Below are 24,474 nucleotides of genomic sequence, written 5' to 3'. Positions count from 1 at the left end.
GGTCTTGCACATGTTTTAATGTGATGAACTCTTATTCATGTTTTGTTGTGGTATAACAGTATGTTGGAGTTTTTTGGGTTATGTGATTTAGTGTGCTACTACACATGTTTAGTTCACTTTAGTTGATGATGTTGGATTTGTATTGTACATGGTCTTGTATTTATGAATATGTGTTCATTCGTTGATGTGTGTTCTTGATATTGCATAAAGGCTTTTCAAAGGAAATTAACATGTTTTGAACAAATTTCCCTTTATGCATGATTTTAATGTCTTATGTTTATATGTTTTTATAATTAGTACAACTGGTGTACGAAGCCATATCTCTATGTTTTCTACAAATGTAGGTTCCGGCCAATGACTTCCTAGAAAGCCAACGTAAGAAGACTTGGACTCTTTTCCCATGTGTTTGTAGGTCCATATGTTTTGGGATGTTCCTATTTCTACATGCTAGCTTTGAAGTTGTATTGTCATAACGACATTGTTCATTCCTTTATCATTTCGATATTGATGAAAGCCTATATTGGCATATTGACTTTGTATTGGTTATGTCCAAGATTTGTACTCGTTTAGATGGTTCAATATGATACGAAGAATTAGACTAATTCGTATGTATCTTATGTTTTCTGAATGAGAACCTACGTATGCTTCATATGCGTGGATTCTACTAAAACTCCACATGTAGTATGCGAGAGGTCTATGTAAACCTCACTATATAGTTATATGTATGAGAAGTTTTAATATTTCCGGACTTTTAACCTATGAAATGTAATGACGAATGCTAATAGGCTAGTGTTAGTCCTCTCCGAGGACGACGACGCCGGTTACATCTAGGTGGTGCTCCCCGGTCGTGACAAACTTGGTCTTAGAGCATTAGGTGAAAGAAATCTTAGTATGGATATCTCATTGAACCACTTTTACATACAGTCTTGTTCATAGCTGTGAAGCATGCCACACTTATGAATGAGAGGCTCTGTGATGTTTAGGAATTCTCACCTATTGGAAATCTTTAAAGTCGTGCCATGTCCTTTTTCTTCTAATAATTTTCTTGTGGATATAGGATATGAATGCAAGACGTGAAGCCGCAAGAAGTGTGGAGGAAGATTTGGCTAATGCGGGAGTTTCTCCCCAAGGAAACCAAGTCCCTCCACAAGACAACCAACTGCCTCCTCAAGAACAAGCTCTGGTCATTCCTCCACCGATGACGGATAGAGAGATAAGGTCGACATTTTTTAATTTGGCTCAAGCTATGACTACCAAAGGATAAGCGGTAGCCACTCAAGCTCAAGGCATGGAGGCTCATGCAAATAGGGAGGTTGGACCCCGTGTTCAATAAAATGAAAGTACCATGGCATTCCGCTTGAGGGACTTCACTAGGATGAACCATTCTATGTTTTTTGGGTCGAAAGTGAATGAGGGCCCTCAAGACATCATTGATGAGGTCTAAAAAATTCTCTATGCTATGCGGTTGACTTAAAATGAAAAGGTCGAGCTAGCTTCCTACCAACTCAAGGATGTAGCTCAATCATGGTACACCCAATGGAGAGACAATAGGGTCTTGAGGGTGAGTCCTATTACTTGGGTGGTGTTTAGAAGGGTTTTTCTTTATCGCTTCTTTCCTAGGGATAAAAGGGATGCCAAAGTTGAGGAAGTCATCAACCTTCATCAAGGAGGTATGAGTGTACAAGAATAATCCTTTAAATTCACCAAATTGTCCAAATATGCTTCTTCCTTGTTGTCTAACTCAAGGGATGATATGAATCGCTTTGTGATGGGAGTATCCGAGGATTAGGTTAAAGAGTGTTGTTCGGCGATGCTCCATGACAATATGGATATTTCTAGGTTGATGCTTCATGCTCAACAAGTTGAAGAGACTCGACTTTAGAGGAAGAACAAAGAGTATAAGATGACCAAGGCTTATGAAGGGGGTATTTCAAAAGGTAGGCTTGAGATTGAATACAATCCTAGGTTCAAAAATAGGGTTTCCAACCAAGTTCTTTCCAATTTTCCCAGAAACAACAAGGATAGGGTGTCTAACCCTATGTCCCAAAAGTCTAGAAGTGGAAATTCATCAATTGATAAACCAACTTGTTCCAAGTGTGGTAAGAAACATTGGGGTGAGTGTCTAGTTGGCACGGGCAATTGCTTTGGTTGTGGAAATGAGGGTCACAAAGTTAAGGATTTCCCTAATGTTAGGGGTCAAGAGAAGGGAAGTGGTCGAGCGCAATCAAGTGGTCCTAGTTCTGAACCTCTAAAGAGGAACCGCTTTTATGCTATCCGTTCTAGAGGTGAAAAAGAAGAGTCCCCCATGTGGTCACCGGTATGTTACAAGTCTTCTCCATAAATATTTATGCTTTACTTGATCCCGGTACTACATTGTCATTTGTAACTTCTCTAGTAGATAAAAAGTTTGATATTCTACTCGATATTTTGATTGAACCATTTTCGGTTACAACATCGGTAGGTGACTCTGTTGTGGTATAAGAGTCTTTAAGAGTTATCCTATTCTTTGCCCAATATAGTTACTTGGGTGGATTGGGTACAACTAGATATGCTTGATTTTGATGTTATTTTAGGAATGGATTTGGATGTATGCTTGTTTTGCTTCCATTGATTGTCGAACAAGATTGGCTAAGTTCAATTTTCCTAATGAACATGTCTTAGAGTGGAAGGGGGTAACTCAATTCCTAGAGGTTTTATAATTTCTTCTCTTAAAGCTTGTAAAATAATCTCTAAAAGGTGTCTTTACCATATCGTAAGAGTCAAAGATCTTGAGTCTAACATCCCTCCTATTGAGTCGGTCCCCGTAGTGAAGGACTTTTTGGAAGTCTTTATCGATGACTTACCCGGAATTCCTCCCAAATGGGAAATTGATTTTGGTATTGACTTTTTACCGGATACAAATCCCACTTCAATCCCTGCTTACCAGATTACTCTGGTTGAATTAAAAGAGTTAATGTTTCAACTCAAAGACTTGTTAGATAAGGGTTACATTCAAACTAGTATTTCACCATGGGGAGCTCCAGTGTTGTTTGTTAATAAGAAGGATGGGTCCTTAGGATGTGTATTGATTATCCCCAACTCAATAAAGTCACCATTAAGAACAAGTATCCTCTTTCTCTGATAGACGACTTGTTTGATCAACTCCAAACGGCTAGCTACTTTTCTAAGATTCAGATGAGATTGGGGTATCACAAACTTTGGGTTAGAGGTGAGGATGTACCTAAAATGGAATTTAGAACAAGATATGGGCACTATGAGTATTTAGTGATGTCATTTGGTCTCACAAATGCACCAGCGACTTTTATGGACCTATTGAATAGGGTGTTCTGAAACTACTTGGATTCCTTTGTGATTGTCTTCATTGACAATATTTTTGTATATTTTAAAAATTAGGGTGATCATATGGGTCATCCGAGAGTGTATTACAAGTCCTTAAAGAACACCAACTATTTGCCAAACATATAAATTGTGAGGTTTGGTTGAGGTCGGTGGCGTTTCTTGCTCATATCATCTCTATTGAGTGTATAGATTTTGATCCGAAAAAAAGGTGAGACGATTAGGAATTGTACTAGACCTTTGAATTAAACTGACATTAGAAGTTTCTTGGGTTTTGCCAGGGTGCTATATGAGGTTTGCGGATGGCTTTCGTCCATTGTTTCCCCTTTGACAACTTTGACCCAAAAGAGTGTGAAATATGAGTTGTCGGAGGCATGCGAAAGAAATTTCCAAATCTTGAAAGATAGGCTTACCTCTACTCCAGTGTTGACTCTAACGAAGGGTACCAAAGGTTTTGTGGTATATTATGATGCTTCCCGAGTGGGTTCGGGGTGCGTTCTTATGCAACATGGGAAGGTAATAGCCTATGCATGTAGACAACTAAAGGTACATGAGAAGAATCATCCAACTCATGATCTTTAATTAGAGGTTGTAGTGTTTGCTTTTAAAATATGGAGACATTACTTGTATGGTATTTATATAGATGTGTATAAGGACCATAAGACTCTTCAATATTTGTTCACTCAAAACGAGTTAGATATAAGTCAAAGAATATAGTTGGACTTGTTGAAAGATTACGACATGAGTGTTCCATACCATCCTGACAAAGCTAATATGGTAGCGGATGCTTTAAGTCGTATGACCATGGGTAGTGTGCCTCATGTAGAATAAGAGAAGAAAGATCTATCGAAAGATTTTCATAGATTGGCTAGATTGGGTGTTTGGTTGGAAGATTCCCCAATGGTAATTTTGTGGTTTATAACAACTCCAAGTCATCCTTAGTGGTTGAGGTGAAGTCAAAACAGCATCTTGATCAGCTATTGATGGAGTTGAAGAAATTGGTACTCAGTAAGTCGAGTAAGTCATTTTCCCAAGGGGGAATGGTGTGCTAACGTACCAAAATAGATTATTTATACTGGATGTAGATGGTTTAAGGAATAGGGTGTTAGAGAAAGCGCATGGTTCCCGATATTCCATCTATCCGGGATCCACCAAAATGTACCTTGATCTTAGAGGGTATATTGGTGGGATGGCTTGAAATTGACATACTGGAGTTTGTGTCAAGTGTCCAATTTCCAACAAGTGAGATACGAGCATCAAAAATCCTAGTGGTCTAATTCAAGAAATAATCATTCCTACTTGAAATTGGGAGGAAATTAATATGGACATTTTTTTGGGTTGCCTCGAAATCGGAAGAAAATGACTAAATTTGGATGATAGTAGATAGATTGACAAAATCCTCTAACTTTATTCCCGTTAAGTCTACATATATGGTGGTGGATTATGCAAGAATCTACATTGATGAGATTCTGAGTATTCATGGGATCCCTTTATCCATTATATAGGATAGAAGTGCCCAATTCACTTCTCGCTTTTGGAGGTTTTTTTAAAAAGGGTTGGGTACTAGAGTGAAGCTTACCACCGCTTTTCATCCCAAATGGATGGTAAGGCAGAGCGTACTATTCAAACCCTTGAGGATATGTTAAGAGCTTGTGTGATAGACTTTAAAGGGAATTGGAACAATCACTTACTGGATTGAGTTCTCCTATAATAATAGCTACCATTCGAGTATTTCCATGGCTCCATTTGATGCACTTTATGTAGGAGATGTAGGTAACATGTTGGGTATTTTGAGGTTGGTGAGTCTTAACTCCTTGGTCCCGAGATTATCAATGAAGCTTTGGTCAATCATCGTGTGATAAGGGATAGATTTAAAACAACCTATAGTCGGCAAAAGTCCTATGCCAATTATAGGAGAAGAGATATTCGAAGTAAGTGATATGGTGTATTTTAAGATTTCACCGATGAAAGGTGTGATGAGATTCAGCTAAAAGGGAAGTTAATTCCCCAGTATGTGGGTCCCTATGATGTTTTGCAAAGGGTTGGAAAGATTGCATATGAGTTGAGATTACCTAGTGAACTAACTTCTGTTCATCCAGTGTTTCATATTTCCATGCTAAAGAAGTGTATTGGTCTTCCTTTATCCATTCTCCCTATTGAAGGGTTAGGTGTGGATGAGAGCCTTTCCTATGAAGAGTTTCCGGTGGAGATTCTTTATGGACAAGTTAAGAAGTTGACGAACAAGGAGGTGGCCTCAGTAAAGGTGTTATGGAGAAACCACCTAGTTGAGGGAGCAACATGGGAGGCCGAGGCCGACATGAAGTCCCGTTATCATCATATTTTTCCCAATTAAGTTTAGTTATTCCTAATAAATAATGAAAATAATGAATGACTTTGGATTTGACTTCTTTTGAAAAGTTATGCTAAATTGACGAAAAAGGTTTGTGTTAAAATGATTTTGCATGTGAAAATGATCTTTTGCTTCAAATCGCACTTCATTGTGTTTTCTGTATTGTTGCCTTCACTAAATAGTATTGAGCATACTAATGTGTCGTGAGAAGTCTTGGCATAAGTGAGTTGATGATCATGTTGAACTCATATTGATGTTGAGAAAGAAATTCCATATGTTATGATGTTGAGCTCTTATATGTAGTAAATTGTTATTTAAGTTTCTATGTTTAAATGCCATGTTGTTAAGCTGATTTGAGTTTTGAATCATGTTATTAGATGTTGTTGTTTGTTGGGCTACTAGACTTAAGTCAATCCTTTCCCAACAAAGGATTTTTAGTGTCATCGGGGACCTACGGGGGGATAATGCAACACTCAAAAAGTCTAAGGCCTAATCTAGAGACTCACATATCGAACAAAGACTTAGAACGCTGTTTTAACACCTAAAATAATGAATATAGATCATTTCGGATGTTTTAGAGTCAAAATGTCAAGGTACGTCCATGACGTCCAGTGAATTGTGAAATAGAGGTTAGTGTACCTTATCATTTTTCATCGGGTTTTAAGAGTTGCAATTCAATAAAATTTTGTAGAAAGGCGTTAAATATGTATTAGAAGGTGTGTAGGATCAAAATATCTGGGTACGACTCCTCAAGGACCAATCTAAGGGTCCTTGAGGAGAACCCTTTCCAACATAACTAAAAGTTGTCAAATGATAGGGGCTATCGACGAGTGAAAACGACGGGGTGTTGCCTGGTTGACGGGGCGTCGATGGCATCCTTCATCCAGCACTTAGAAATTTTCCAAAAATTGCCAAAATTCAAGTCTCTCAACTTATCAACAAACGTGAAGTACGGTGCGCATGAGCAGGCGTGGACTGACCTACGGACCATAGGTCGGGGTCTCATAGGTGTTTGTCTTGTGTTGCTGTCTCAATTTTAATGAAGTTAATCAACTTAGTTATTTTATTACGTGGTTAATTAAGGGTTATGGGGTTTATAATTAAGTTAATTATGGGACTATATAAATACCTAAACCTAATTAAACTAACACAACTCACTTCAATTCCCCAAACTCAAATCCTGTTCCTTCTCTGTACTTTCTCTCTCCCAAAGAAGACTCCATTGAAGACCCAGATCAAAGGGATTACGGCTGAAAGATTCCTACTCTTTCTCCATCAATCTTGATTAATATCTAAAATATGAAAGTTGTTTGACTTTGAGACTCTTTTCCCTAAAGGGTTCTTTCAAATTGATTTCCAAAAGTTGAATAAAACATGGGTTTCATTCTCAATCCGAAATTGATCTTTCAAATTGTATTATTCTTTGTTTCTTTTGAATATTATGGATATAATATTATTGATTATTTGTTAATTAGGGTAGTTCTTCATGTTAGACCTAGTTCTATAGAAGAGATCATGAATTGACCCTATTTCCCAAATTCTAGGTTACGAACTTATGTTTAATTGAATAGCGATGATGCAATTGACTTAGTTCTTGTATTAATTATTATTATATGATGTTATTATTTATATTAATGGATAAATATGGTTGGTTGATTGTAAGACCATGGAAGAAGTCTTATGAAGGTGAATTGGCAAGACATATGATCTTGAATCCTTACTTCAATTGTGATGACTTGTACTTCTTGATGATGTTCAATTGAAGTATTTATTGTGATAAGATTAGAAAGTTTATTGTATGATTATTGTAATTGAAAGTCTTGATTATATGGATTGTGAGATTAGGATTAAGTTATGATGGTATAAGGATGATAGTGAATGACATATGTGCCTTACTATGATACAATGATGATAATGTGTTATTCTCACATATGAGAGTTGTATTGAGTGGAAGTTCTCATGCATTTCATAATGAGCTAATGTTATGATATAGGGGTTAGTCTCCTATAACCTATACTAAGTTATGATGATTAATAAAGGCTTAAATACCTTTCAAAAAGGGACTTTAGCTTAGCACCAAGTGAACCAGTTATGAGAGGTGTCCCTTCCAAATGTGGGAAAGTAGGTTCACAATGATTCTCATGAGATAGAGATTACAATGCAATATAAAAAGGGTCTCAATGTCTCCTAGTTCTTGAACTATGTTGCCCCCATAGGAATAAGCTAGAATGGTATATTAATGTTTTGGTACTACCTTGGCAAGTAGTCCACCTTCTTACGGTGTAGGATTTAATGACATCAGATTCCAAATTTAGCTCATGTGGTCTATTCGGTTAAGGCAATTGTTCCCAAAAGTAAATTTATGTAATGAAGTGAACACTAAATAGGGTGTCTTAAGCGGTTTGACTTAGTCTAAGTAGGGGTATGGGACTCTACATATACATTGCACCAGTTGGCCTTCAAGGAAGTCCTAGGAGGTTATTCTTGTGCTCTTATAATGTAAATGATATGTATGTCTTAAATTTTAATATGGATGAACTATATGATGTTAATCTCACTTATGAACATGTTATTGGTCTATATTGTTTAATATGATTATGACTACTTATGATGCCATGTTATGTGAAGTTGGACATTACTTGTGATTTCTTGTTAGGTTTACTTGGTTGGGTGAGGTTATGGGACTTCACTTGATCATTGCACTTGTAATCTTGGTAATGGGTTATGGTTAATGGTCTTGCACATGTTGTAATGTGATGAACTCTTATACATGCTTTGTTGGGGTATACCATTAAGTTGGAGTTGTTTGGGTTATGTGCTTAGTATGCTACTACACGTGTTGACTTGACTTTATTTGATGATGTTGGTCTTTTATTTTACATGGTCTTGTCTTTATGAATATGTGTTCATTGGTCATGTGTGTTCTTTATATTGCATAAAGTCTTTTCAAAGTAAACTAGCGTGTTTTGAACAAATGTCCCTTTAAGCATGATTTCAATGTTTTATGTTCATATGTTTCCATACTTAGTACAAGTGGTGTACTAACCCATATCTTTATGTTTTCTACAATTGTAGGTTCCGGCCATTAAGTTCCTAGATGGATAGTTGAAGAACACTTGGACTCTTTTTCCCAAGTGTTGGTAGGTCCTCAATTTTATTGTCTATATCCAAGATTTGTACTCGTTTCGATGGTTCAATATGAGACGAAGTATTAGACTTATTTCTATATATCTGATGTTATCTAAATGATCAGTCTGTGAATGCTTCATATGCGATGAGTCTCTAAGTAAACTGCGTATGATTCATATATGAGGAGTCTAATTAAACTCCACATGTAGTATGCTAGAGGCCAATGTAAACCTCACTGTATAGTTATATGTATGGAAAGTTTTAATTTTTATGCACTTTTAACCTATGAAATGTAATTATAAATGATAAGAGGCTAGTCTTAGTCCTTTCCGAGGACGACGACACCGTTTATGTCTAGGGAGTGCCCCATGGTCGTGACACTACTCAAGTCTAATTTTACAGTCCATAGTCTTAGGTCCTATTTCAATCCTTTTAGGAATAGGAACTTTGGCTAGACACCCCCACACTTCAAAATATTTCAACTTGGATTTCATTCCTTTCCATTTCTTATATGGAATAGATTGTGTCCTGAACAAACAAAATTTCTTTCAAAATTTCTTTGTCGTTCCCTTTTGCAGTAAGGATTGTTCCTCTATTGATTTGTGGTAAACCCGAACATTTAAATGATGCATCCATCATTTCTTTTGATATTGGATTTTTCATTATATTGAGGTGAATATGACAACAGATTGATGGATAATTCCACTTTCCAAACATATTTCTGCGTGAAGAGATTTAAACTCTCCATTCTTATGACTTCTTATCTTTTTCCCAATTGCTTTTCAACTTTGATATTGTATTGTCTAGACATTTCTACTGTTTCATCCTTACCATTCAACAAATAGACATAGTCATTTCTAATGCATTTGTCAATGAATGTTATGAGATATTTTATTCCACCACGAGATGGTGTTGTCTTCATATCACAAATGTTAGTGTAAATCAACTCTAAGGGATTAGAATTACTTTCAACAGATTTACAGGAATGCTCAGCATACTTAGATTACGCACAAACATGACATTTTTATTTATTGCACTCAAAGTTAGAAAAACTTATAAGTTGATCAGTTTTCCTTACAAGGTTTTGTAATTGACATGCCCCAATTGTTCATGTCACAAACTTTGACTCAAGCAAGTAAGAACAAATAAAAATATTGAGTTCGAAAATCTCTTCGCAAGTTAACTTTTTTCTCACAAATATTTTATTCTTATTTCTTAAAATTTGTCTAATACAAACATTGTTTAGAGTCACCACCTTGTCAAATGTCCTTTTCAGAAGGAGCTTTCCATAACATTCAATTTGATTGTTATAGAACTACTCATGAACAAAGTTTCATCAAGTCCAATAAAGGCAATATAGTCCTAATATTTCTTTTACAAAACATAACAAATGACTATTCATCAATATTCATGTCTATGGAAACTCTTTTATTATAATAGAAATATCTTTTCACAAAAAATTACATCACTTCAAGTGACATTTCTTCATCAAAGAACACATAATTTTGAACAAGTTAACATATAATATCATACATTCATTCTAGTCATAACGTATACTAGTCATATTATATAATAAGTGGAAAGATTCAAAGCTCAATGTTGAATTACCATTTTACCCTTATATTAAAATAATTAAACAAATATTATAAACTATAACTAAAAATTTAATAAATAACTCATTTAGATTGGTGCATGAATCAAATTCACATTAATAATTAATTACTCTATTGTGAAAATAAGGAGTATTTGAAAAGTTTTTCCATTAAACAAATTTGATATGGACTAAAACCATTGAACTAATTTAATGCAAATTAATTATCTACTCAAAGGTCATCATAGCTACTTCTATAAATTACCTAGCATGATCTTCCTGTAAATGACAAAAAGAGGATGAGAGATTATCATGCAAAAATGAACTTTGCAAATCATTTTGTATGTGCAGTAATTATTTTTTGTTTTTATCCGCTCCTTTTTGTCTGTCCTAAGTATTATATATTTTCTTTTTATATATGTTGATGTACTTTCTTATGATTTTGTTTTTTTTATTAGAATATTTTGTATCCTACATGAAGAAAATAGTAATATACAATTTATGTTCTACTATGTATCTTAATTACTGATGAAATTCATATTTATGAAAGATTAATCAGTTCATTTGACATGCTTATTTGGCTCTCGATAGAGTGTTCTACATTAGTATAAATATATTTTTGAAATTATTATTTATGAGTAGTGAGAATAATGACTAAATGAGAAATCATATATATATATGAACTAAAATAAAATGGCCCACCTAATTGGAGATAAAGAATGGATCATACTATATATAGTATATATGTGATTTTGAGGTTGTATTTTTATTTAAACTTTTCATTTATATGTATAATTTATTGATCTTATTAGTCTATTATATGTTTGTTGGAACATTCATTCCTCAAAATTATCATATATCTAGAATAAGCCATTTTGAAAAGTTTATATTGCTCAATTTATATTAATTATTCAAAGAGTAATGTTATGAAAAATGGAGTATTATTCTTTTCTCTTCATAAATCATGTGTACAGTACTTTTTAAGGTTAAAAATAAGACGTATATGTGATATAATGATAAAAATAATTGACATATTAATCATGGTAAAGGCTTCAAGTGTGTTTCGTAATATACCAAGTGTTTTTATAATAAGTTTGCATATGTACTACATTGACGAAATCTTTTAGCATTTATAAATTTTATGCATCAAACGTCTATTTACTGTGATAATAACCTATTTATTGTTGATGTAAAATTTTAACTATAGCTGGAAAATTGTCAAACTCCCATCTATAGATTATTGATTGGAGATGGACCCATAAATAGTTAGTAGTAATTATTTTCCAAACTAGAATGTCTACTTTTGACTTAGAGATATTATTTTATTTATGATAATGTGATATTCTTTTGCCTAATTATTGAATGTTAATTATTTCTCATACACATAATTTTTTAAAATTAAAAGCCCAATGTGAAGAGTCATTCTCCACTATTTATGACACTTTGAAAATTAAATTTTTAATATGCTTTTTAAGAACCAATTACTAAGATTGATATTATCATAGGAAGGAAATTACACTATTTAAAATGAGAAGGAAAGAGAATGAGAGAAGGATAACAAAAAAAATAACTAGATATATCATCTATTTAATGTTCTTCATATTATATTTGTATTATTTAGCGAATAAAAGATAAATGGTTAAACTACTATTTTTAATTTAAGCATCTTTTTAATTACATAACTTTTTAGTATATAAAAATTTAATAATAATAATAAGGGACAAACGTGCAAGGCACGTTATCAGAATCTAGTAAACTATAAACTCAAAAACCAAAATATCAAACATACTCTAATAATATTTTGGGTCTAGCATAATACAAAAAGTATCATAGAATTTCATATTTTGTGCTCCAAATTTAAATAGAAACCAAGTCCAATTTTAATTTTAGCAAACACAAAGAACACCCACATTTTAAATAGGATCTCAAAAATATTTTTTAAGTATTTGAAAATAGTTTTTCCACATATTTCTTTTACTATCAAAATACCATCGGCAATATGAAACTTCTTTTGGAAACATTATTCTACGAAAGAATTATAGTGCTTCAATTTTCTTTGACATTCTTTATACAATATCAAAGTTCATTCCATGGAGACACAAAAGCACAAAATCTAATTCACTGGTATTTTTCCTCTATCACTAACAAACATACCACTTAGAATTTAGAATACTAACAATAAGGACAAAAATTTTGATACAATTTATATCTATGTAACAATGAAATTTGTAGAAAACCAAAAGTACAACACAGACTTAGTGGGTGAAGTATTCATATTGTTCAAATCAATTGCCAGTCCAATTTATTTAGAGTAGAAAACTACAAAAGTTTTTAGTCCACAACAATCAGGAACAATTAAAGTCATAAGGAGTACAAAACTACAAAAGTATTTTTCTGATTTTCTCCAAACAAGATAAAGCATATTTTTAGATCATCACATAGAAATATTTTTCTTTTCGTATAGTCTTGTAACTATAAATATTTTTGACATACTATTTTATCAAACAAAAATATGCATGTGTGATTCTGCAAACTAGTGAATTTAAAAGGCAACACTATTTGCCAAGGAAAATTCATTCGAAAACCATACGATTTACAAAACTTTTTCCAAAGACATACATGATAAATATCAAAATTGTTAACCTTTAAAAACTATTTTCCTCCTTATATGAATAGTAAGAAGATAACCAGGTGTAATCTCTAATCAAAATACCACCAATTCTTCTAATAGATTCTCACTTCGACCTTGCTAAACAAAGCACCGAATTATGGAGAAGTATTGCATTTATCTTTTACATCTATGATATATTTCTCTCAATAAATAGAATACAAGAAATACCACAGTATAATAATTTCCTTAAGAATGTTTTTCATCTTGTATTCCTAGGATACTTAGAACAAAACTTTGAAGAACTTGGTAAGACACAACAATATTTAAGAACATTTTAAGAACTAGAAAATTCAAACTAGTAAAGAAACTAGAATTAGTTACTGATTCCAACAAACGTTGCAGAAACACGAAGTTACGAAAGTTTAATGAACCAGTAGAGCAGAAGAACATAAATTAATTCACAAATTTAAAATCTGTTACACATACTAGAATCTGAAAAAAAACACAGAGAAGATCAAGCCCACTGAATACACAGTGTCCCCTTAAGGAAATTATTCCCCTCTAGTATCCGAGTCTTGATTTGGAATATTTTCTCCCATGATAGAATGATCTCAATCACCAGTGTATTGATACCCAAAACTTTGGTGTCAGCGAGTCACTAAACAGCAGTAAAATACACTTAGAATATTAGATTTAGTAGTAGTAGTAGTAGAAGAAGTTCAGAAATTTTTTTCAACTAAAATGAGAGGAAATCTCTCAATTTATAGAAAACAAAGGGTAGTAGGAAAAGGTTCTTATTGTGCCTTACCAAAAAAGTCACAAACATTTGGAAAAGTCACAATCTTTCATAAAAGTCACAACTTTTCACAATAGTCACAACTTTTCATAAAAGCCGCAATTTTTCATAAAAGTCGCAACCTTTCATAAAAGTCGCAACTCTTCATTTTCAATTAACACTTTAAAAAACCCAAACACAGTCCTCACAACCTATAACATTGACTTCATCAACATTGTCCAATAAATCTCCTTCCGTGATATCCATGAGGGACACGTTTGGAGATTTGCATCTATGACCCAGTGCAAATTTTATGCCAACAAAAACAAAGTCCCTTTGTCATCATATTTCTTCTCTAGGTATCCCATGATTGATTTGAAAAGGCTGGGACGCGATTCGGTTGGCAGAAATGCTACTTTGTGAATTTTTATTTGTATAAGATGAAGTATTATTATTCTATTTATCTTTCATGTTATGTGATGAATTTTGCGATGTGGGTCCATTAGTTGGAGTCCAATTGGGTCCCTATTGCTGCGCATTGGGCTTAATTTATTTTCAAATTCAAGTGCCAAAACTATAGCATTGTAGACTGTTCTAGGCTTGTGAATCTGGAAATCAGATTTAGTTCTACTTTTAGCCTATTCATGAAAACATGTAAGAGAAAGTGGGCTGCTTTGTTTGTGACCCTAGATGAATTTTTCGAAAATTCTTGACGGTAGTCCTGTATCAAACTAGTTTGACATGTGCTACACAGATGCTCGTCTCGATTTTTAAACTGTGCAGGCCAGTGGTGGATCCAGGATTTTTACTAACGGGGTTCAAAGTATAAAGAAAATTTTCATGTACTAATGCAAGTGTGTGGTGAGCGTAGTAGCCCATCGACATGTTCTTTGTACAAGAATCATAAATATTTCGTTGGTTCATAAAAGTAAAGACTAAACTAATCATAGATATCGAGGACAAAGATTGATAAAAATTTTAACGGATCGACTGTATTACATAACTTAATTCCTAAAACGCGTGAAAATTAAATGATGAAAATAGAGCGAGACAGGGAAGAAAGATATTTACCTTATCATGCTAAATCTAACTTACTTCATCATACCATATTAAACATTTCTTTCTACTTTTATCATGATCCATTGAGCATTCTTAAAATTTCTTGTGTTGTTATATTTTTATTTTGTGATGTTTTACTTTAATTTTAACTTTTTAAAAATTTTAAATTAGTATCCATTCAATCACAGATTATTATCAAATCGTATAGATTCTCTAAAAATGTGTAATAACAGAGTTACTAATATTATAATGCATATTAAAATAATAAACAAATAACATCGTCAAGTTTTTAGTTCCTATAGTTAAATTTATCAGGTTAGTCATAATTTTTAAAAACACAAATAACGAATGAATTAAGTTTACTTTTCATCCCTCTAAAATATATTTTGAAATATCAAATAAATTTTATGAATTATATAAATTAATATTTTTAAAATGATGTTAACGAAATTCAAGTTTCTTCACGAAATTATATCTAATTTACCTTTTTTTTAAAACTATTATATCTATCTCAATTTCTAGTTATATATAATTCATCATATTCAAAATATTTTTAATTTCATGTTAAACAACAGGAATAACAGATATGAAAAAAAATTAAGAATGTGTCTAATAAATTTAAACAAAAACAAATTCTAAAAGAAGAAAAGGAATATAAGGAAAAAATAATGAAAAAGATGAAGAAGGTCTAATTCCAAAAGTTCCATTTTCCAAAGCATTAAAAAATAGGGGAAAAATGTTGCCCAAAGGATTTGAACCGGTGACCTATGGGCAGATCTTGAAACACGTATCGATTGAGCCAAGCATGTAGTTTGTTTTGAGGGGGTTCATTTTAATATATATCCATAAAGTCAGAATTTGACGTTATATATAAAGTGTAGTTTTTTGACGAGTGAATCCCCTGGAGTGTACCTAGGTCCGCCCATACTGCAGGCCCATAATTGTTTTTGCAATGCTTTAACAAGTTCTTACCAATAGAGCAATGTCTCTTCACGTTTAATCAAAGAGAAGAGAGAGGGTGCATGACCTTCCAGATACGTAGAAGCAATGTCAACTTTGTGTTCATATAGGATCGGTCTGCTCTGATACAAAAATGTTAGATGCTGGAAAACTTAAGAAGGCAAATGAGAAAGAAAGGAACTTGATATTGATAATAGCTTGCGCAAGAATCTTAAACAGAGTTTACAACCAAGAAATATGTCCGTATGGAGTGGAATAAACTCCCAGAAACTAAAATTCAAATATATATTCCATAATACTTAAAAATAATTCTAACTAGATATTTATATAGGATACATATTTTCTACAACAAACAGCTAGAAAATTATAAAGCCTACTCAAATAGTACTTACATAATGTTTGGTTGACGTTTTCCATTTGCAGTTCCGGACTCTCTATTTTCCCTTTAACTTTTTCTTTGTCTAAAATGTCTTCAAAGGTGGATTCGTATCACATTTCTTGTTATTTTTTTAAAAAAGGGATTCATTATATTAGTCTTTCGTTATACATATACATCATAAGTGTTGGCACCTTATAACCCATGCTAATGTTTTCCTTAAAACTTCAAGTCTTCTTAAATTCTTGTGTTAATTTTATTTTACTTTATGATGTTCTATGTGTTATGTTTTGTCCTTTGGAAATCAATGTTGATATTTGTGTCTAATAGTGATTTATGTTTGGTTCATTAAAATGAATGGATTATTGCTAAGTTTTGAAACTTTGAGGTGTGCCCAATTCTGATTTTATATATATATAGATATATATATATATATATATATATATATATATATATATATTTGTGGTGTGACTTTACTTTGTTTTATCTATTTTCGTTCACTATCATTTAAGGTTGTTTTTCTTACTTATCTCTTTGCCTCCTCTTTACTTGCATGAAGTTTGGCGCAAAAATAGAGTCCCGATGAAGACCTCGCAAAGATAGAATCTCATTGACTCGACACCATCATAACTGGACATGACTTCTACATATTAGATTATCCAAATAGCAACAAAAATGAGTGTCACTCATCCCGGATCGCTTATATTACTATTTCCTTTTGCATTTATATGTTTAAATAAATTTCTTATTTGTTTGTTTATACTTTATTTCTTTAGTAATAACTAGTAGGCGTTAGATGAATAGATTTTGACATCTTTAATCTAGTTAAAACTCTTTTCCTATCACATGTAGCAGTAGCTTTCACTTCCGAAATATTTCTTTTAAATAAAATAACTACATTTTGGTTAACTTTAAGTTTGTTTTAAAAATGTTTTCCAAGTGTAGCAGTAAATTTTTATTTTTATTTTTTAGAGAAAATACATTTAAAAAAACCCATAACGTGGTCGCATAACTTACTTTAGCACTTTAAGTATTTCGGTGTTTAAAGACCCTCGTTAACATCTTTGAAGTGTATTAAATACAACCTTGAAAGTAGAATACTACTTTCACTTGAACATCATAGCCATGTAAGCACCACGTCACAGTCATGTAAGGACCACATAATTAATTTTCAATCTTATTTTTTTCTTATTCACTATTTTTCTTAAATATTTTCTTATAACTCTTTACAACAATCAATTAAAAATGCATTTTAAAATCAAAATTGTCACATTTTCTTCCACCCCTTCTCTTCTACCCCCCCCCCCCTTCTTTCTTGATTTTCACAATTTTAACCCTTCACTAACTTCTTCTTCTTCTTTTTTTGAATTTTCGACCTTCAAATAGTTGTTTTCTTCTTCAAAATCATCAGTATTTTTTTAAAAAAAAAATAACGTACTTACTTTTTCTTCTTCTAACCATCTCTTTTCCACAAATATGCCCCTTGGAGAATAACATTTTTTGAAAGTTATTTTTTTTTAACAACTTAAATAAAAAATGAAGATTGTGTAAAAAAAGTTGATGGACCCAGAGTTTTTGCATCACAACTAATAGAATTTATCATGAGCTACATAAAATTCAAATAAGTTTACATTCAATAATATGAATTAGGTGTTGTATTTTGAGATTAATGAAGGGCGGGTGAGGTGAGGGATGAAGATCAAGGAAAATATTTATTATGGAAGAATAAATGTACAAGGAGTGCTTCAATGGAGGAAGATGACATTTGGGAAAGATAACAAAATAAAGAGAGAGAAAAAACATTAAATATTTTTTTTTTAAAAAAAAATTGAAACCACAAATTTCATTTACTTCTAAACAAGAAATTTCACATTTTTTCCAACTTTAACTTGAAAAAAAAGAACTACAAAAGTTATTAGTTATATATTGGCAAGTAAAAAAATATCATGGGTATGATTTTACCTTTCAATTTTTTTTATTATTTTCATTACACGTGCTTTGAAGAGAGTGAGTACACTCACTTCACCACATCAGCTCTTAGCGTGATATTTAATTAGTTTAGAATTGTTAAGGGGTATTTTAACGACCATATAGTTAAAGTACTAAAGTATGTTTTGTTGCCAAGTTCAGGGGAATTGGATGTATTTTCCTTGTTTTTTTAAGCGAACAAACTTTTTTTAAAAAAATTTACTTCAAGTTCAAGAGCTTTTCAAGTTTAAAATGTATTACAAATTTGAATACTTAACAAATGTTATTAAAATTATTTCATCGACTTTTATTTAATATTTTAGCACCTATATTTAGTTTTTTTTTTTAAAATAATGATTAACCTAAGTTTAGCCGGTTAACAATTTTTAACTTATCTTATGGAATACCAATACACCTTACCTTTAGAATAAATTAGACTTCTTACCCAGAATTGCATAAGGTTAAGTAGACCCAAATTTTGAGTTAACTTGGCATAACTTTAGCAGGATAGGTGGCCTAATTGACCTTTAAAAATAACTAGATGGTGACTCCATAAGTTAATTATTTAGGAATCACCAATATGTTATACACTATTTGACGCGAATTAAAATGGGGTATCACAGCTTGGCGACTCCGGTGCGAATTTAGGTTCTAAACCATATTAGTCTTAGGTTAATAATTAAAGCTTTTAGCATTTTCTTGTTTCTTTCACTTGTTTGTTTTATTTTAATTGCCTAATGCTTTATTTATCATACATATGTTTTATAAAAATTTTATCTGTTACTGCTCCATATATATTGTCATCCCGTTTATACTTCCTAAGATTTTGGATTAGGAGAGTTGGCATATGTGCAGGGTTTCTAGATCTTTTTCTTTCAATACGCGTAGCCTTCTCACTCGGGTTGTCCACACGGAAACTTTTTGTCTCGTAATCCTAGGTTTCCCACAATGAAGGAACATATAATTTGGAAGTACAAATAGAAACAAAAATTATATGAAGGAAGAAGATGTCTTACAAATCCGGATGAATGTAAAGCTCAACTGAACTTGCATAATTATCTTGCATGTCCTGTTGAATTTGCTTTGCTGAATTCCAAGTAGATTGGGAACTACGTATATCAATTAGAGCAATTGTCCCTATGTCTGCAAAATCTCTTGGGATTGAATTGATATCCTAGCAACAATCAAGAAAAAGACTTTCTAAGCAATGAAAGTGATCACTATTGGCTATCCATAACCGAACATCCAAATAGTCTAGTAGCAAGAACTTCAAGCAAGGAAAGCCTTCGTCAACTCATTCCCACTCCTCCCCTTTACATGAATCATATGCTAGTGTAAGGACTCATGTTTGGGAAATTTACTAACAATGTTAAAATCATTCCACTTCAAATAATCCGACAAAAAAGATAACTTGTTAAGGTTTTGCGGAAAAGCATATGGTGGAGAAAGCAAGGAATATGTAGGTTGCATGCATTGTCGTTTTCGCTCTGTTAGACAAAATTCCAATTATTTGAGCTCATCTGAGTAGAGAAAATCATACCTTGTGACTATGGAGTCTTCGGGAGTTCCACACATTTGCAACTTGTTTATATTAGGAAATAGTCTGAAGAGAGATCCAATACAAAATATATGTAGGATTCCATCAAGACTCTGCAAATTTTTCAGAACCAACCTTTTCTCAGTAAGCTCATGCTTCCGAATGCAATTCAAGTCAAAACGGAGGTGCCTCAACTACACCATCTTCAAAATTTCCAATGGTAATATGAAAGGATATATCCATAGACCTCATTAGGTGATAGCTCAGGTATAAAATTTTGCAGACAACATAGCTTAGATACCGCTTGAGGAATGTCTATTGATGAGGGAACTGTACGAAATATGGAAGGAAAATAATATCCTTAGAGAATGCTCAAGTTTATTATAGGCTAATTAAGGCCACTTGAGATGATTACAATCATCAACTACATCACTATTTATACTACTCAAAATAGAAAACAAAGGTCTTGCACAAATAACTAAATGCATGTATCACAATTGACTAGATACATGTACTACGAAATTCTAAAAAGACTTCTTGATAAACTAAGAGACAATTTTGGAAGGCTAAACATTGATGCATTAATTTGCTTGATAACTCCAATGCGTTCTCGAAGATAGCAAATTTTTTCTCTAGGAAGTGCTTTGGTGAAGATGTCAGCAAGTTGTTCTCCTGTCTGACAATAATGCAACTGAATTTTGCCTTTCTCTTGTGCTTCTCGAATAAAATGATACTTGATGGAAATATGCTTTGATCTTTCATGGCTGACTGGATTCTTGGCAATTGCAATTGCTGATTTGTTATCACAATACAGAACAGTCCCTTTTTTTTGTTTTTCACCAATGTCTTCAAATATTCTCCTAAGCCAAATAGCTTGAGAGGTAGCCTTGGATGCTGAAACATATTCTGCTTCGGCACTGGATTGAGCAACAACACTTTGCTTTTTTGATAAACAAGAACAAATGCTTGATCCAAATAAGAAATCATAACCAGAAGTACTCTTCATGTCATCAATACTTCCAGCCCAATCACTATCAGAATAACCAATTAAGTTCAAATTTCCACCAAATTTGTACATTATCCCATAATCCATTGTTCCTTGCAAGTAGCGTAGAACACGCTTTGCAGCTCCAAAATGCTCTTGGCTTGGTTCTTACATGAATCTGGATAATAAACTAGCAGCAAACATAATATTTGGCCTTGTTGAAGTAAGATATAGCAAACTTCCAATCAAACTCCTAAAAAGTGAGCTATTAACTTTCTTTTCTCCATCATCTTTTCTAAACTTCTCATTTGCTGCTAATGGTATGGCCACAGAACTGCAATCCATAATTTTAAATTTTTGAAGAATACTTTTAGTATACTTCTTTTGAGAAATGAAAATTCCTTCTTTCACTTGAGAAACATGGATGCCCAATAAATAATTTAGCAATCCAATATTACTCATTTCATAAGCTTGCATCATATCTTATTTGAAATTTTGCATCATCTTTACATCATTTCCTCTAAAGAGCAAATCATCCACATAGAGACAAACAATGATAATGCTGCCATGTTCTTTCTTCACATACAAAGTGGCTTCACTTTTACTTCTCTGAAAATTATTTTTCAGAAAGTATGTATCAATTTCATTGTACCAGGCTCTTGGAGCTTGCTTCAGCCCGTAAAGAGCTTTTTTTAGTCTATACAATTTTTCTTTTCCCCCTTGAACAAAAAATCCTTGAGGTTGCTCAACATAAATCTCTTCGTCAAGTTTTCCATTCAGAAATGTTGATTTAACATCAAGTTGAAATATCTTCCATTTCTTTTGTGCAGCAGCAGCAATTACAGTTCTAATTGTCTCAAGACGAGCAACTGGAGAGAAAGTTTCATAAAAATCAATACCTGGTTTTTGCGTGAAGCCTTTAGCAACCAACCTTGCTTTGTGATTTTGAATATCTCCTTTCTGATTGAGTTTGATTTTGTAAATCCATTTTAGACTTACAACTTCTCTTTCTCTAGGAATAGCCACAAGCTCCCAAGTATTTTTTTTATCATTCGAATTTCTTCTTCCATGGCTTTCTTCCAAACATCATGCTTTATTGCTTCTTCATAATTTTCCGGCTCAACACCGGCAAAATTACATCTTTGATAAATGTCACTCAACATTTTTGTTCCTATTGGAGGCGGTTCTTCATTATCTGAATATGGGATTTCTCCCCCTTGAGAGACATCTTCATCTTTCTCATCCTCTTCTTGATTTGAAGATATGATAACAGTATTCTCTATCTTTTTATCCTCCCAATTCCATGTTGTTTTTTCATCAAAAATGACATCTATACTAACAACAAGTTTGTTAGTTTTGACATCGAGAAACCTATATCCTTTTGTAACATCACTATAACCAAGAAAGACATATTTTTGACTTTTTTCATCCAATTTTGTTCTTTTCTCAGCAGGTACATGAGCATAACAAATACACACAAAAATTTTAAAATGATTTACAAAAGGTTTAATTCCACTCCATGCTTCAACTGGTGTCTTGTCCTTTAGTGCCTTTGTTGGACACCTGTTAAGGATGTAAACTGCTGTATGCACTGCTTCTGCCCAAAAATATTTTGGCAGCCCTTTCTCATTCATCATAGTTCTGGCCATTTCAACAATTGTTCTATTTCTTCTTTCAGATACACCATTTTGTTGAGGAGTATACCCTGCTGTAAGTTGCTTCTGAATGCCTTCATTTTTGCAATATTCTTCAAATTTTCGACTTGTGTACTCACCTCCTCGATCACTGCGAATGGTTTTGATGCTGCAACCTTTTTGCTTCTCAACAAGGGCTTTAAATTTCTTGAATGTAGCAAATGCTTCTGACTTTTCTTTCAAGAAATAAACCCAAGTCATTCTTGAGAAATCATCAATAAAGATTAGAAAATACCTTTGACTTCCAAGAGATGGAGTCTTCATTGGTCCACAAATGTCGGTATGAATTAGTTCCAAAAATACACTTGCTCTCCAAGACACCCCTTTTGGAAAAGACTTCCTGTGTTGATTTCCCATTATACAACTTTCACATCTATCCACCTCAGTATGTATCTCAGGAAGGCCTTGCACCATGTCCTTTTGCTTGAGAAGCTTTAAACCATGAAAATTCAAGTAACAAAATCTTTTGTGCCTAAGCCATGAATCATCTACAATTTCATTTTTTAATGCATTGTAATGAAATTGCAAAGGGAAGTTTCTTTTTATCATCTTTACTTCAACAATGACTTGATTTGGCTCAATTTTATCATAAATCTTGCAATAATTATCTCTAAACACAAGAGAATAACCATTTTCCATGAGTTGACCAACACTAAGCAAATTTTCTTCCAAGTCAGGAACATAAAGAACATCATGAATTTGCTTACCGCATCCTTTCATGTTGATCGAAATAGTACCTTTACCTTTCGCATCAACTAAGGCTCCATTCCCCATCTTCACTTTAGTAGTGATGCTATTATTAATTGAGAGGAAAGCCTTTTCATCTCCAGTCATGTGATTACTACAACCACTATCAACATACCATTCATTGCTTTTTGTTGAAGCATCAGATTTAAAAGCAAAGAAAAGATTTTCTTCCCTTTCTTCCTCATGTTTTTCACAAAAATTTGCTTGCTCCCGTCTCTTGTGCCAACAATCCTTTTCAACGTGGCAATCTTTTTACAAAAGTTACAATGGGGCTTGCCTTTGTGCCAACATTTTTCTGCATTGTGATTAGTCTTGTTGCAAACTTCACAAAAAAGACTAGAGTTTTTCTCACCTTTTTCTTCAACCTTCTTGGAAGAACCATCATGACCCTGCTTCTTTTTTTGCTTTTGATTTTTCTTCTGATGATTTTTTGAGAAATTTTGAGAATTCTCATTTATTTTAGACTGGAAAGCCATCTCTTTGGGTTGATCTTCACGAAAAATCTTCGCTTCTCGTGTGCACGAAATGATCCAACTAGCTCTTTGATGGGAAGCTTAGAAAGATGTTTCGTCTCCTGAGTGATAGCAACGATGTACTCATACTTTTCTGTGACACTAATTAGAATCTTTTCCACAACTTGTTGGTCAGAAATTGTATCACTATGATTTCTCATTTCATTAACAATATTCATGACTCTTGTGCAATATTCATCGATTTTTTCAGATTCTATCATCTTTAAATTTTGAAACTCTCTTCTAAGAGTTTGAAGATTTATAGTGTGTACCTTTTCATCACCATACACCTCAGTTTCAAGAAAATCCCAAGCTTCCTTTGCAGTCTCACAAGTAGCAATTTTTGCAAAATATGCTCTTGAGACTCCCATTTGGATTTTGCTCAAGACTTTTGCATCTTGACGATACTTAGCCTCAAGTTTTTCATCTCTGCTGTTGTAAGATCACCATTGTTTTCTTGCTCTTCAAAGCCATTTGCAACAATAGTCCACAAACCTTCAGCTTTCAAATGTGTTCTCATTCTTATCTTCCAGTATTCAAAATTAGTTATATAAAAAATGGAGTAAGAACAACTGAAGAATCAACACCTTCATTTGTTTTGGATGCCATATTCTTTTCTACACCTAACCCCAGATTAAGAACGAAAACCTGCTGTGATACCAATTTGTAGGAAATATGGAAGGAAAATAATATCCTTAGAGAATGCTCAAGTTTATTATAGGCTACATAAGGTCACTTGAGATTATTACAATCATCAACTACATCACTATTTATACTACTCAAAATAGAAAACAAAAAGTCTTGCACAAATAAGTAAATACATGTATCACAATTTACTAGATAC

The 24,474-nt window shown here is 33.0% G+C and overlaps 1 long non-coding RNA gene and 1 pseudogene across 1 annotated transcript; both read right to left on the bottom strand.

The window, feature by feature from the left end:
• Nucleotides 1-15,520: 15,520 nt before the first annotated feature.
• On the bottom strand, nucleotides 15,521-16,618 carry LOC114074500. The gene is made up of 2 exons (XR_003574928.1): nucleotides 16,204-16,618; nucleotides 15,521-15,928 (listed from the first exon to the last, which is right to left on the bottom strand). It is a non-coding gene; the product is annotated as an uncharacterized LOC114074500 (long non-coding RNA).
• A 2,549-nt stretch (nucleotides 16,619-19,167) lies between these two features.
• Nucleotides 19,168-24,474, bottom strand: part of LOC114074246 — a 35,922-nt pseudogene continuing 30,615 nt past the window's right edge.

Source organism: Solanum pennellii, chromosome 10 (genome assembly GCF_001406875.1).
Source record: "Solanum pennellii chromosome 10, SPENNV200".
In the NCBI taxonomy this organism is placed as follows: domain Eukaryota; kingdom Viridiplantae; phylum Streptophyta; class Magnoliopsida; order Solanales; family Solanaceae; genus Solanum; species Solanum pennellii.
Note: the sequence above shows the minus strand (reverse complement) of the source record. Positions and strands in the feature narration are given on the sequence as shown.